Source organism: Alosa pseudoharengus, unplaced genomic scaffold (assembly GCF_046254945.1).
Source record: "Alosa pseudoharengus isolate Yale_2024_CS ecotype anadromous, Long Island Sound unplaced genomic scaffold, YU_APseudo_1.1 YU_APseudo_1.1_scf_16, whole genome shotgun sequence".
NCBI lineage: Eukaryota > Metazoa > Chordata > Actinopteri > Clupeiformes > Clupeidae > Alosa > Alosa pseudoharengus.
Window position 1 is genome coordinate 15624982 of NW_027468630.1, and position 12246 is coordinate 15637227.

Below are 12246 nucleotides of genomic sequence, written 5' to 3' on the forward strand. Positions count from 1 at the left end.
TGTTGTGTGTGATGTCTGTATGCTACTGAGACCTTGAATTTTCCCTTGGGGATCAATAAAGTATCTATCTATCTATCTATCTATCTATCTAAAAGGTATAGGAACTACAAAAAGATAAACATACAGTTCCTAGAACCCTTTCCCCCCCGCTAATTCGTAGTGTTGAACTGGGGATTAAAGAGTTCCTCTGACTGCAGTTAGTCCCTTTTGCACCGGAGAAACTTTTTTCTGTTCTTAGAACATACAGTTCCTAGAACCCCTGAGGTAGTCTTTTCACTGTAAATAGAAACTATGACTGATATGTATGCCAAGGCAGCAGAAGCCCATTTTTAATTTGTAGTAATTTAGCCTCTGTTTAAATTTGCATAACATAAAAACTATGGAAAGGCTGCAGAGACTGACTATTGTCACACAACCTCTGGACAGATGAGGAGCAACACACACACACACACAACAAATGCCCTATGGACAGATGAGGAGCAACACACACACACACACAAATGCCCTCTGACCAGAATGAGGAAACATTTTTATTTTTTTGTTTTTTAATGCTTCCTGATACCATAGCTTCAAGTTTGGCAATAAACTTCAGTAGCTACTAAATAGCAGTGCTGTCCGTTTCATTACTTCAATAGCTACTAAATAGCAGTGCTGTCCGTTTCATTACTTCAATAGCTACTAAATAGCAGTGCTGTCCGTTTCATTACTTCAGTAGCTACTAACTAAATAGCAGTGCTGTCCGTTTCATTACTTCAGTAACTACTAAATAGCAGTGCTGTCTGTTTCATTACTTCAGTACTAAATAGCAGTGCTGTCCGTTTCATTACTTCAGTAGCTACTAACTAAATAGCAGTGCTGTCCGTTTCATTACTTCAGTAGCTACTAAATAGCAGTGCTGTCCGTTTCATTACTTAAGTAGCGACTAACTTAATAGCAGTGCTGTCCTTTTAATTACTTCAGTAGCTAACTAAATAGCAGTGCTGTCCGTTTCATTACTTCAGTAGCTACTAAATAGCAGTGCTGTCCGTTTCATTACTTCAGTAGTTACTAACTAAATAGCAGTGCTGTCCGTTTCATTACTTCAGCAGGTACTAAATAGCAGTGCTGTCCGTTTCATTACTTCAGTAGCTACTAACTAAATAGCAATGCTGTCCGTTTCATTACTTTATGGCCATGTAATCATTGGGCTACTAACATGTGTGAAGTCATCTCAGAGTTCCTACTGTGTGTGAATTCCAACAGAAAATAAGTCCTAGGAACTGTGTAGTTCTAGGGGTAGTCTCTCCAGTTAGTAGTTAGTAGAACTGTGTTCTTAGAACTGTTGTGTCCGAATGCACCTAAACACACACACACTAACTCCTTTGTTTGTGTCTTCTGTTTGTATCAGCCACAGGAGAGACTAACATCTATGGCAAGCCTCCCATCTACAAACAAGCAGGTACTCGGTATTGGTGTGTGTGTGTGTGTGTGTGTGTGTGTGTGTGTAACATCTATGGCAAGCCTCCCATCTACAAACAAGCGGGTACTGGGTCTTGGTGTGTGTGTGTGTGTGTGTGTGTGTGTGTGTGTGTGACATCTATGGCAACTATAACCCTAAGCCCACTGGGCTGTGTGTGTGGTGGTAGAGTATCAGGTTGCTGCAGCGGGCACTGAAGTTTCATTCCTAGACATACCTAATCCCTAATCCAGTTTCCAATATGTGTGTGTGTGTGTGTGTGTGTGTGTGTGTGTGTGTGTGTGTGTGTGTGTGTGTGTGCGCATGTACATGTGTTTGTGTGTTCTTCTGATCAAGTTTTCAAAAGCCAGTGCATCACCAATGATGACGTCCCAATGATGCCAACATCACCCAAGCACGAGACTCACAGTAAGCATTTAATGTACACACACACAACTGCAGTCTATTCACACAACCTTTTTGTTCACACAACCTTAATCTATACAAACAACCTTAATATATACACAACTGTACTCTATACACACAACCTTAAAGATGCTTTAAGCAATGTTACACGGTTTCTAAGCTCTCGAACATTTTTTGTCACATACAGCAAAAATCACCTCATCATCCGCTAGCTGCCTGTGCCCTGAATACACTAAAAAAACGCTCCAAAAACGGCAACAAAAACATCCTGGTCCAGCCTGGACCATAAAAACATAACAATCACAATAATTATAACAACTACGTGTACCGCAGAGCGGTACAAAATATGACCGCCGCCCAGTCCAGCACATTTTTTCCACAAAAATAAATCACGCTGAAAGGCCTATATGATTCTAACTGTCTCTCGAAATTGCATTATCCACACTCAATTCTCACTGGTATCTGCTAGACAACAAGTACCATAGTTCGTAACTAGACAACAAGTACCAAAACATGATTAGTTCATAGATTTCACATGTAAAATAAATTTTATACAACCCCACCCGCATCTTGCCTGTTCATAATTCTGAGAAATTCTTGAATTGTGTGCATGTGTGCATGTACATGTTTATGTTATGTGTGTGGGTGTGTGTGTGTGTGTGTGTGTGTGTGCGTGTGTGCGTGCTTGTGTGTGTGCCTGCATATGTGCCTGTGCATGCAAGCGTACATATGTCTACTGTGTGAGTATGTGTCATTCGTATGATTACTGTGAATGTATGTGTGTGTGTGTGTATCTGTTTGTGCATAAATTAATTTATTGTGTGGCCCCCCATGAACGGAATTCCACAAAACTTGGCGTGCATACAGAGGGTGTCATAATGATCCTACACTTCCAATTTCGTGCAGTTTTGACTATGTTAGGTCACAGATACCTTCGATTACAACACCTCATTTTTACTTTTTTGTGTTTAACTAGGTGGCGCTATACATGAAATGAGTGGTTATGGAATGGGTTGACATGGCCCCTTGAGATCAACATACAAAAAAAATGGTCCTCCTAAACCCTACGGTTCTCGAGATATTCACAGAAAACTGTGTCTGCCCTACGATGGTTCCATACTATCCATGTGGGGTTACATGCCCACCAAGTTTCGTGTACCCCGGTCTTTCAGTGTCCCGGGAATCATTGACGGAAATTTGGGCATGCGGAAAAAAAAAATCTGACTAAACCTATATGACCGCCACTTCGCTGCGCGGCGGTCATAATAACATGTAACACAGTTATTAGAGAAGAGTCAGTCATTCCCCTTTGTTGCTGTGGCCGTTTATGATCCACTCAGCAACATTTCAGAAATACTATTGTACTACTATAGATATATAAAGGCTTTGCTAACAAATGCCTAGGCTAACAAATGCTTAGGCCCCGTTGATGCGGACTCCAAGCAGCCAGCCTTAGCTTGTTCTTAGCATATGTCACAATTATTTGACTTTATACACAGACATTCAAGACTGGCAGCCTTAACCCTTTACCCCCCACAAGCCCGCCATATGGCAACTGTGGCAAGGAAAAACTCCCATATTCCAGGAAGAAACCTTGAGCAGAACCTGACTTAATAGGGGGAGCCCATCTGCTTCTGGCTGGCTGCGCCCTCCAATGGCAGCAGATGTAGAATAATCTGAAAAAGTAGTCTACAGGATAAGATGAGTTAACTAAAGGCTTTCTTATACAGGTATGTTTTCAGATCTTTTTTATAGATTGTGTTTAGGAGAGTTTCAATTACACGAAAGGAAGGGGGAGGGAGTAGCGAGCTAGCTTTCTGTTTTTGTTTGAACGTCATTGCTTAGACTTAGAGCATTACGAAGAGCAATACGAAAGAGGAAAAATCTCAGTTTTTAGAAATACCCATCTATCTGTGGACATGCCCAAAGACTCACTTCGACCTTTGGCCTCCACTACTAGCCTGCTAGTAAACGCAACATAGAGACCAAAATATAAGCCTTGCTATTCTTGTGTGTGTGTTTATGAAATACAAGCCTTGCCATTCTTGCTGTGTTTGGTATTATCTGTAGTGCAGTTAAATGACACATTTTACAATGCTGACAACTGGGTGAATGGTCATGTGACTCATGGGTGCTTCAGGTGTCAGAGTTAAGCCAGGTAGCCAATTAGCTAATTAGTGAAATCAGGTGTACTGTCTAGGCAGAGTTAGGCCAGGTAGATTAGCTAATTAGTGAAATCAGGTGTACTGTCTAGGCAGAGTTAGGCCAGATAGATTAGCTAATTTAGGCTATTTAATACTACTACTGTCGATTAACTGCTACTAATGTTGATTACTATTAACTACTACTACTGTTGATTACTATAAACTACTACTACTGTCGATTACTATTAGCTATTACTACTGTTGATTACTATTAACTACTTCTAGTGTTGAAGACTATTAACTACTACTACTACTGATTACTATTAACTAGTACTACTGTTGATTACTATTAACTACTACTACTGTTAAAGACTATTAACTACTACTAACTACTACTACTGTTGAAGACTATTAACTACTACTACTGTTGATTACTATTAACTACTACTACTGATTACTATTAACTACTACTACTGTTGAAGACTATTAATTACTACTGTTGAAGGCATTTGGTACCTAAACGGTTCAGTAAGAATGTGTACCTTTATACCCCTAACATACACACACACACACACACACACACACACTCACTCAGACACACACACCCACTGGCTCAGACACACACCTATTCTGGCTCAGAACGTAACAAAACCAAGGAGGACACGGGACACGAAATTGCCAAAATAATTAAAGAATTTACTTCAACATATAGGGCAGCCGTGGCCTACTGGTTAGCACTTCGGACCTGTAACCGGAGGGTTGCCGGTTCGAACCCCGACCAGTAGGCACGGCTGAAGTGCCCTTGAGCAAGGCACCTAACCCCTCACTGCTCCCCGAGCGCTGTTGATGCAGGCAGCTCACTGTGGATTAGTGTGTGCTTCACCTCACTGTGTGTACGCTGTGTGCTGTGTGTGTTTCACTAATTCACGGATTGGGATAAATGCAGAGACCAAATTTCCCTCACGGGATCAAAAGAGTATATATACTATACTATACTATACTTCAACAGAAGGAAAACTATATACAACCTCCACAATGTGGTTAGTCAGTAGATCAGTAGTGTTAAGCAGGGTCCGCATGCAGTGTAATGCAGATTGAATGCATGAAAAGGAATCAAATACAAGACAACTCATAACAAAGACAAACGGCAAACGTGCGTTTCTGGAACCACCAGCCATTAGCAGCACACGCGCCATACTGTCAAGGTCCGGCCTTTTTAAAGGCAGCCAATCAGGTGTAGCCTTAACAAGCACCAAAGCCACGCCTATAGGTGCAGGAGCAGTGGCAGCGCTCAGAGTCGTCACACCCCCCCCCCCCCCCCCCCCCCACACACACACACTCACCCACACACACACACACACCCACACTCACCCACACACACACACCCACACACACACACCCACCCACACTTCTCTTATTAACCCAGTCCTCTGCCTCTCCAGCCCCCAGGTCTCCACGGAGATGCGCACAGGAACATGGGCAGAGTCGGTCCAGACCACAGGTCCTTATTTCCCTCCTCTCTCTCTCCTTCTCTCTATTCCTCTCTCTCTCTCTCTGTCCCTCTCTCTATCCCCCCCCCTCTCTCTCCCTCTCAATTGAATAAACTTAATAAGCATGACTGAAGATGCAATATCTCCTCATCCTCAACCCTGTCTCTCTTTATCTGTCATTCTCTCTCTCTCTTTATCCCTCTCTCTCTCTCTATCCTTCTCTCCCTCTCTCTGTGCAGGGGGAAGTGACAAGGCAGACATGTTCCTATGGAGATGACCCCGGGGACCGCCCTGTAACCTGTGACCTAAAACAGACCCACATGAGCAGTAAGCACACGCACACACACACACAGACAACACACATGCACATGCACGTACGCACACGCACACACACATACAACACGCACGCACACATACACACGCACGCACGCACACACACACAACACACATGCACACACACGCATGCACACACACACACACAGACACACACACATAAACATGAGAACAAATAAGTTATCTATAGTAAGCATAGGCATACTACAATAGTGTTCTTTCTCTCTCTCTCACACAGACACACACACACACATACACACACACACTCACACACAGTTAGCAGGCATCTTTACAGTCAGTTCTTGTGTATGTGACTTGATTTTCTTATTTCCACAGACTATAAGGTGAGATGAGCTCTGACATCCATACACTGATCCATACCACGCACACACGCACATACACACAGACACACACAGAACTGAATACCAATCCATGTCAATCAGACACACACACACACACACACACACACACACACATAAAACTGAACATACTAATCAATCAGACATGTACAGAGAGAACTGCATACCAATCACACACACCCACACACTGCCTCCACACACACACACACACACACACACTCACACTCACACTGCCTCCACACACACACACACACAGCCTCCACACACACACACACACACTGCCTCCACACATTAAGTAGCCTCTCTGTGTAGATCTACCCGTATGAAGCCCTCATCGTGAGTCCCAGCAAGGGAAGCAGACAGCTGCCCAGAGATGTGGACCGCGCCAGGCTGGAGGTGTGTGTGTGTGAGCATGCGTGCATGTTTATGTATGTAGGCGTGTTTGTGTGAGCATGTGTGGTTGTTTATGTGTGTGTGTGTGAGCATATGTGTGTGTTTATGTATGTGGGTGTGTGTGTGTGAGCATGCATGCGTGTTTATGTATGTAGGTGTGTGTGTGTGTGAGCATGCGTGCATGTTTATGTGTGTGTGTGTGAGCATGCGTGCGTGTTTATGTATGTGGGTGGGTGTGAGCATGCGTGCGTGTTTATCATGTGGGTACAGTATGTGTGTATGTGTGTGTGTGAGCATGCATGCGTGTTTATGTATGTGTGTGTGTGTGTGTGTGAGTATGCGTGCGTGTTTATGTATGTGGGTGTGTGTGTGTGTGAGTATGCGTGCATGTTTATGTATGTGGGTGTGTGTGTGTGTGAGTGCATGTTTTTGTATGTGGGTGTATGTGTGTGTGTGTGTGTGTGAGCATGCGTGCGTGTTTATGGATGTGGGTGTGTGTGTGAGCATGCGTGCGTGTTTATGTATGTGGGTGTGTGTGTGTGTGAGTATGCGTGCGTGTTTATGTATGTGGGTGTGTGTGTGTGTGAGTATGCGTGCATGTTTTTGTATGTGGGTGTGTGTGTGTGTGAGTATGTGTGCGTGCATGTTTTTGTATGTGGGTGTGTGTGTGTATGTGTGTGTGTGAGCATGCGTGCGTGTTTATGGATGTGGGTGTGTGTCTGTGTGAGAGCATGCGTGAGTGTTTATGGATGTGTGTGTGTGTGAGTATGCGTGCGTGTTTATGTATGTGGGTGTATGTGTGTGTGTGTGTGTGAACGCCCCCATATGCACAATACATAAATGCTTGATATACCGCATTGCTTGATAAACAATGCAATTTTTTAGGATGTCTATTTGTTTTCATCTGTGTGTGTGTGTGTGTGTAGAAGCATCTCTCTCATGAGGAGTTTGACCGTGTGTTTGGGATGAGTGTGTATGAGTTTGAGCATCTACCCCTGTGGAAGAGGAAGGAGCTAAAGAAGCAGGCCAGACTCTTCTAAAGGACGACGCCGGACGCCAGACTCTTCTAAAGGACGACGCCGGACGCCAAACCCAGTTACCACCCAATGCACACCGGACCAGCACCAAACCCAGTTACCAAAGTGCTCCAAAATATGGCACCACTGACTGAGACATTTCCCCACCACAGCCCTGTCCCAGAGCAGCACACAGCGTACATGCACACGCACACACACACACAGCCCTGTCCCGGAGCAGCACACAGCGTATACACACATTCACATTCACACACACACAGCCCTGTCCCAGAGCAGCACAACAGCAGGAACAAAGTTGTTGTTTGTTGTTGTTGTTGTTTGTTAAAGGACAAGTTCGGTATTTTACACTTGAAGCCCTGTTTTCTGATAGTTTATGATTAAATAGAACGTTTAAGATTGAAATTTGGACACATGCTGCTGTCCTGAGAATTTTCGCTTTCTGTGGTAGCACCCCCCCACCTCCACAACGGCTGCATAGGTGCACTGGAACAATCCTTCCTAAACTTTCGTTTACAAAGACGTGAAATTCACCGAGTGGTCAGCGGTGTTCACTGATATGCTCACACAAAAATCGCTGCAAAAGATGCTTTCCAACAGGTGTTTTACCATTCGTTGTAAAACTGTGGAGATATTTTTCCAAACGCCTCACACCCTTACATTCTTCCGTTGAGAGCTTGAATAATAGACACTCCAGCCCAGTTGGTGGCGATAATGCATCTTACACCGTACACTTGCCAATTACAAGCAAACCACTGGCATTTCATTGATGCTGACCTCTAAAGGGAATGGCGCGCGCAAGCCATTGAAAATAATGTGTTTCATAGCGCAGCGCTAATGCAAGCCATTGAAAATAATGTGTTTCGTAGCGCAGCGCTAATGCAAGCCATTGAAAATAATTTGTTTCGTAGCGTAGCGCAGTGTGCAATGTGAACCCCACTTAACACTTATTCAGCATTTTCAGGTCCTGCAATGAGTGTTGATTGGTCTGGCCTGCAATGAGTACTTGATTGGTCTGGCCTGCCATGAGTACTTGATTGGTCTGGCCTGCCATGAGTGCTTGATTGGTCTGCTCTCTCCTTGGTCTTGGACATAGAAAAGCAGATTTCTGAATACTTAGCCCATTGTTGGCTGATGAATATATTACATATATTCAATATACATATCATTCATTCATTCATCGTTTTCTCAGACCGAAAACTCACTTTGATAGTTAGTCTCACCCTGGCTTCTGACGAGGTGATGCATTCTATGATCTAAATGTATTAGTTTGAGGCCGGAGGTTTACTAGTGCTTATGGTCACTCTCAGGCAATTCTATGGGTCAGGGTTACGGAGGCTACTCTGTGGGTCTGGGTTACTCTATGGTCTCTTTTAATGAGTTTTAGCCCAAACATTTTTATTTCTTTGATGTTCTATTTTAAACTTGTTTATGCCTGTCAACTGCCACACCTTGACAGACATGGTAGAACTCCCATTTTTAACTGTGCAATAAAATTAAGTGTCCCATTTTTAATTGTGCAATACAACTATATGTCCCATTGCTGAATGTGCAATAAGGCTAAAAGTGTCCCATTGTTGAATGTGCAATGAGGCTAAAAGTGTCCCATTATTGAATGTGCAATAAGGCTAAAAGTGTCTTGGATAGTGTTCTGGAGTGGCATGGTGAGGTGTTTGGAGAGGAGCTGGGTTGCAGCAGTCCAGTGGAGGCCAGCAGTGGACCCCAGGTTGGGTTCTGGAATGAGTGGCTCTGTTGCTGCCATCACACCATTTTACAGGACCAGGCCAGTCCCTGTGGCCCTCCTCGTTAGTTCTGGTTCCTGAGCCTCCTCGTTAGTTCTGGTTCCTGACCCTTCTCATTAGTTCAGTTCTCCCCAACATCACAGGCTGGAAACCCTGTTCCTGTTAACGCTCACTCAGACACCTGCACAGCCGACCAATCAGCAAGCAGAGAGGGAGGCAAAGCTTGATGATGTCACAGTGAAGTGTGCACTTTGAATTGGAGTAACAACGTGTACATCAGAGGTAAAGGTCCCTATTTTGGCAATCAGAAACGGATGGTCAGAGGCACAAAACGTATAAACATTTAGGGCGTGTCCAGTCTACATTCGGCGTGATTTTGTGATCAGACATCAGGCGCATTGTTCAAAAGGGTTGTTCTTCTGTTTCTTAATCATAGACCTCTGAAGTTCGCCTACACTACAAAAAAACTGCCATCTTTGAGTTTTCCTACGGGAAAATAACATGGGGATTTTGAATTATCGCACGTTAAACTCTGGATACTGTGATCTCTGGTACGTGAAGGCGGTACACTTTTGCTCATTAAAACCGGTTTGCGACTAGCATAGTGTAACCCACATGCATCTGCACTCACCTATTATTTTAACTTATAGGCAAAGTGAAACTAATTTCACAGTGGACTCACCATTTGTAGTCCACGACAAAAAAGTTATAGTTATTTACTTTCACTATTGACTGATAAGGGGTTACCATTGAAAAAAGCTTTAAGAAAACACTTACCCCATAATGTTTGAATGACTGAATACAAATCCTAACAATATTTGTCCTGCAGAGTTTTTTGGGACTGGTTGCTAAGGGCTGCTTACATCTCGTGACAGTGCCGGACTGGTTGCTAAGGGCTGCTTACATCTCGTGACAGTGTGTCTTCAGCTGTTTACAGTATATGTTTACAGAGCCTTTCGCTAGGCTATGTACCAAGTTATTCTTGGCAAGTTGCGTAATGATTTTTAGAGGGTGAATTTTGGATCATGCTAAATTCTTTGCATTTGATTTGTATTAATGTTGGCAAGTAAATTTCAGACTGTTACACCAAAATGACTGACTTACATGATACAACCTATACTACATGGCCCCAAAAACAAATGGTATAAACTTTATTACACTTACAGAAATTGCATGACCTTTGGGAACCCTGGACTGGAGTAAATGAAAAATACCAATACATTAATGAGTAAATAATTGAATCTTAATAAAATAAACTAAAAACAAACTCCATATAGACAGGTCTCCTGTTTACCAACATTACTAGATGCGCGTGCTGCCAGGGGGCGAGACACTTACTGGCCACTAGGTTATGATCTGAACCTAATAAGACGCTTAGCGGCCACTAGGTTATGAACTGAACCTAGTAAGACACTTAATGGCCACTAGGTTAGGCCTATGAACTGAACCTAACAAGACAGTTAATGGCCGGCCACTAGGTTATGAACTGAACCTAGTAACAGTTGGCTGTTGTAACGTAAAATTGCCGTGGTTTATATACCCTTGCAGTCTGTCATTTTTGTCATGTGCATTACGAATATGAAGTTATTTTAGCAATGGCATGCCTTCCTTTAGAAATACTGAATGATCTTGAACCATCTGTTCCCAGAGACACACACGTTCTCAAAACTACTGAAACACACTGGGTGATTTCTGCCCCAGATTACTTGTGACGTTGCATAGTAACCCATGTATGTGGGTCATTCTACGAAAACGTGCCATTTTATGTCCCTCAAACAAAAGTGTCTTGCAAAGCTGAATTAACAATATTTTTTTCATAATTATTTTATATTTTAGGAAATATAATGGTAAAAATAAATTGTTTAAGAATTCATAATTTTTTTAAAAGGATTTTAAGCACTTTTCATATTAGGAATATTGCAAAAGCTGTAAAAAATGCTTGTCCCTCGGTATGACTTGTCTAGTATCACTGGCTATTTAAGATAAAAAAAAAAGTCAAATCATAAAAATAAATACATGTACAAAAAGCCTCAAGTGTTTGTTAATAGATCATTAAACAATTTTATTTGGAATGTTTTTAAAATTATGAAAAAAAAAAAAAAACATTTTACATATGTCCCCATGTCAACCCTGTTACTTTTGGATAAAACCCCCCTTGGAGAAAATGAACTGTGCAAAAAGTTACATCATTTTAAGGAAGGTGATATCCCCTGCCTTCCAGGAAGTTAATGGTGAAAACACCAGAAAAGTGTTGTTCTCTTTAATGACTTTTATTATGGTTTTGCTCTGTCGGACAGAAGGGGACAAGCTAGTTTGGTCAACCCTGTTACCACAAAATCATGCATTAAAAATTATTTGATTAAAAAATGTAAATGTAAATATTTAACAGCATTTTAACCCCTCTTGAATGCACACCAAGTGGTGTCCTGGTGTCCACCACATGGCTAGTAATGGCTGTCAATAACAATATTTCATCAACCCTGTTACTGTCAATCCTAAAATCAAATAATTCATCTGTTCAACTCCAGAATTATTTATGCAACACATAATTTGTATAAGATTCATGAATAGTTACAAGAGCACTCATATTATTTATGATTTTTTTGGTAACAGGGTTGACAGTCAATGGAGGTATGTGTGCTATTTGTTAAAGTAAATAAATAAGATAGCCTGATGGCACCGCATGTTTTTTTGAGAGGTAAGAATCTACTTCATCCAAATAGGTGCTTCAAGATTTTAAAAACAGTACTTTGAAAATTAGATATTTTGAATGCAAAATGGCACGTTTTTGTAGAATGACTCATAGAAACCCCATGTAGAAACCCATGTATGTAGCATAGTAACCCATGTATGTAGCATAATAACCCCATGTAGAAACCCATGCATGTAG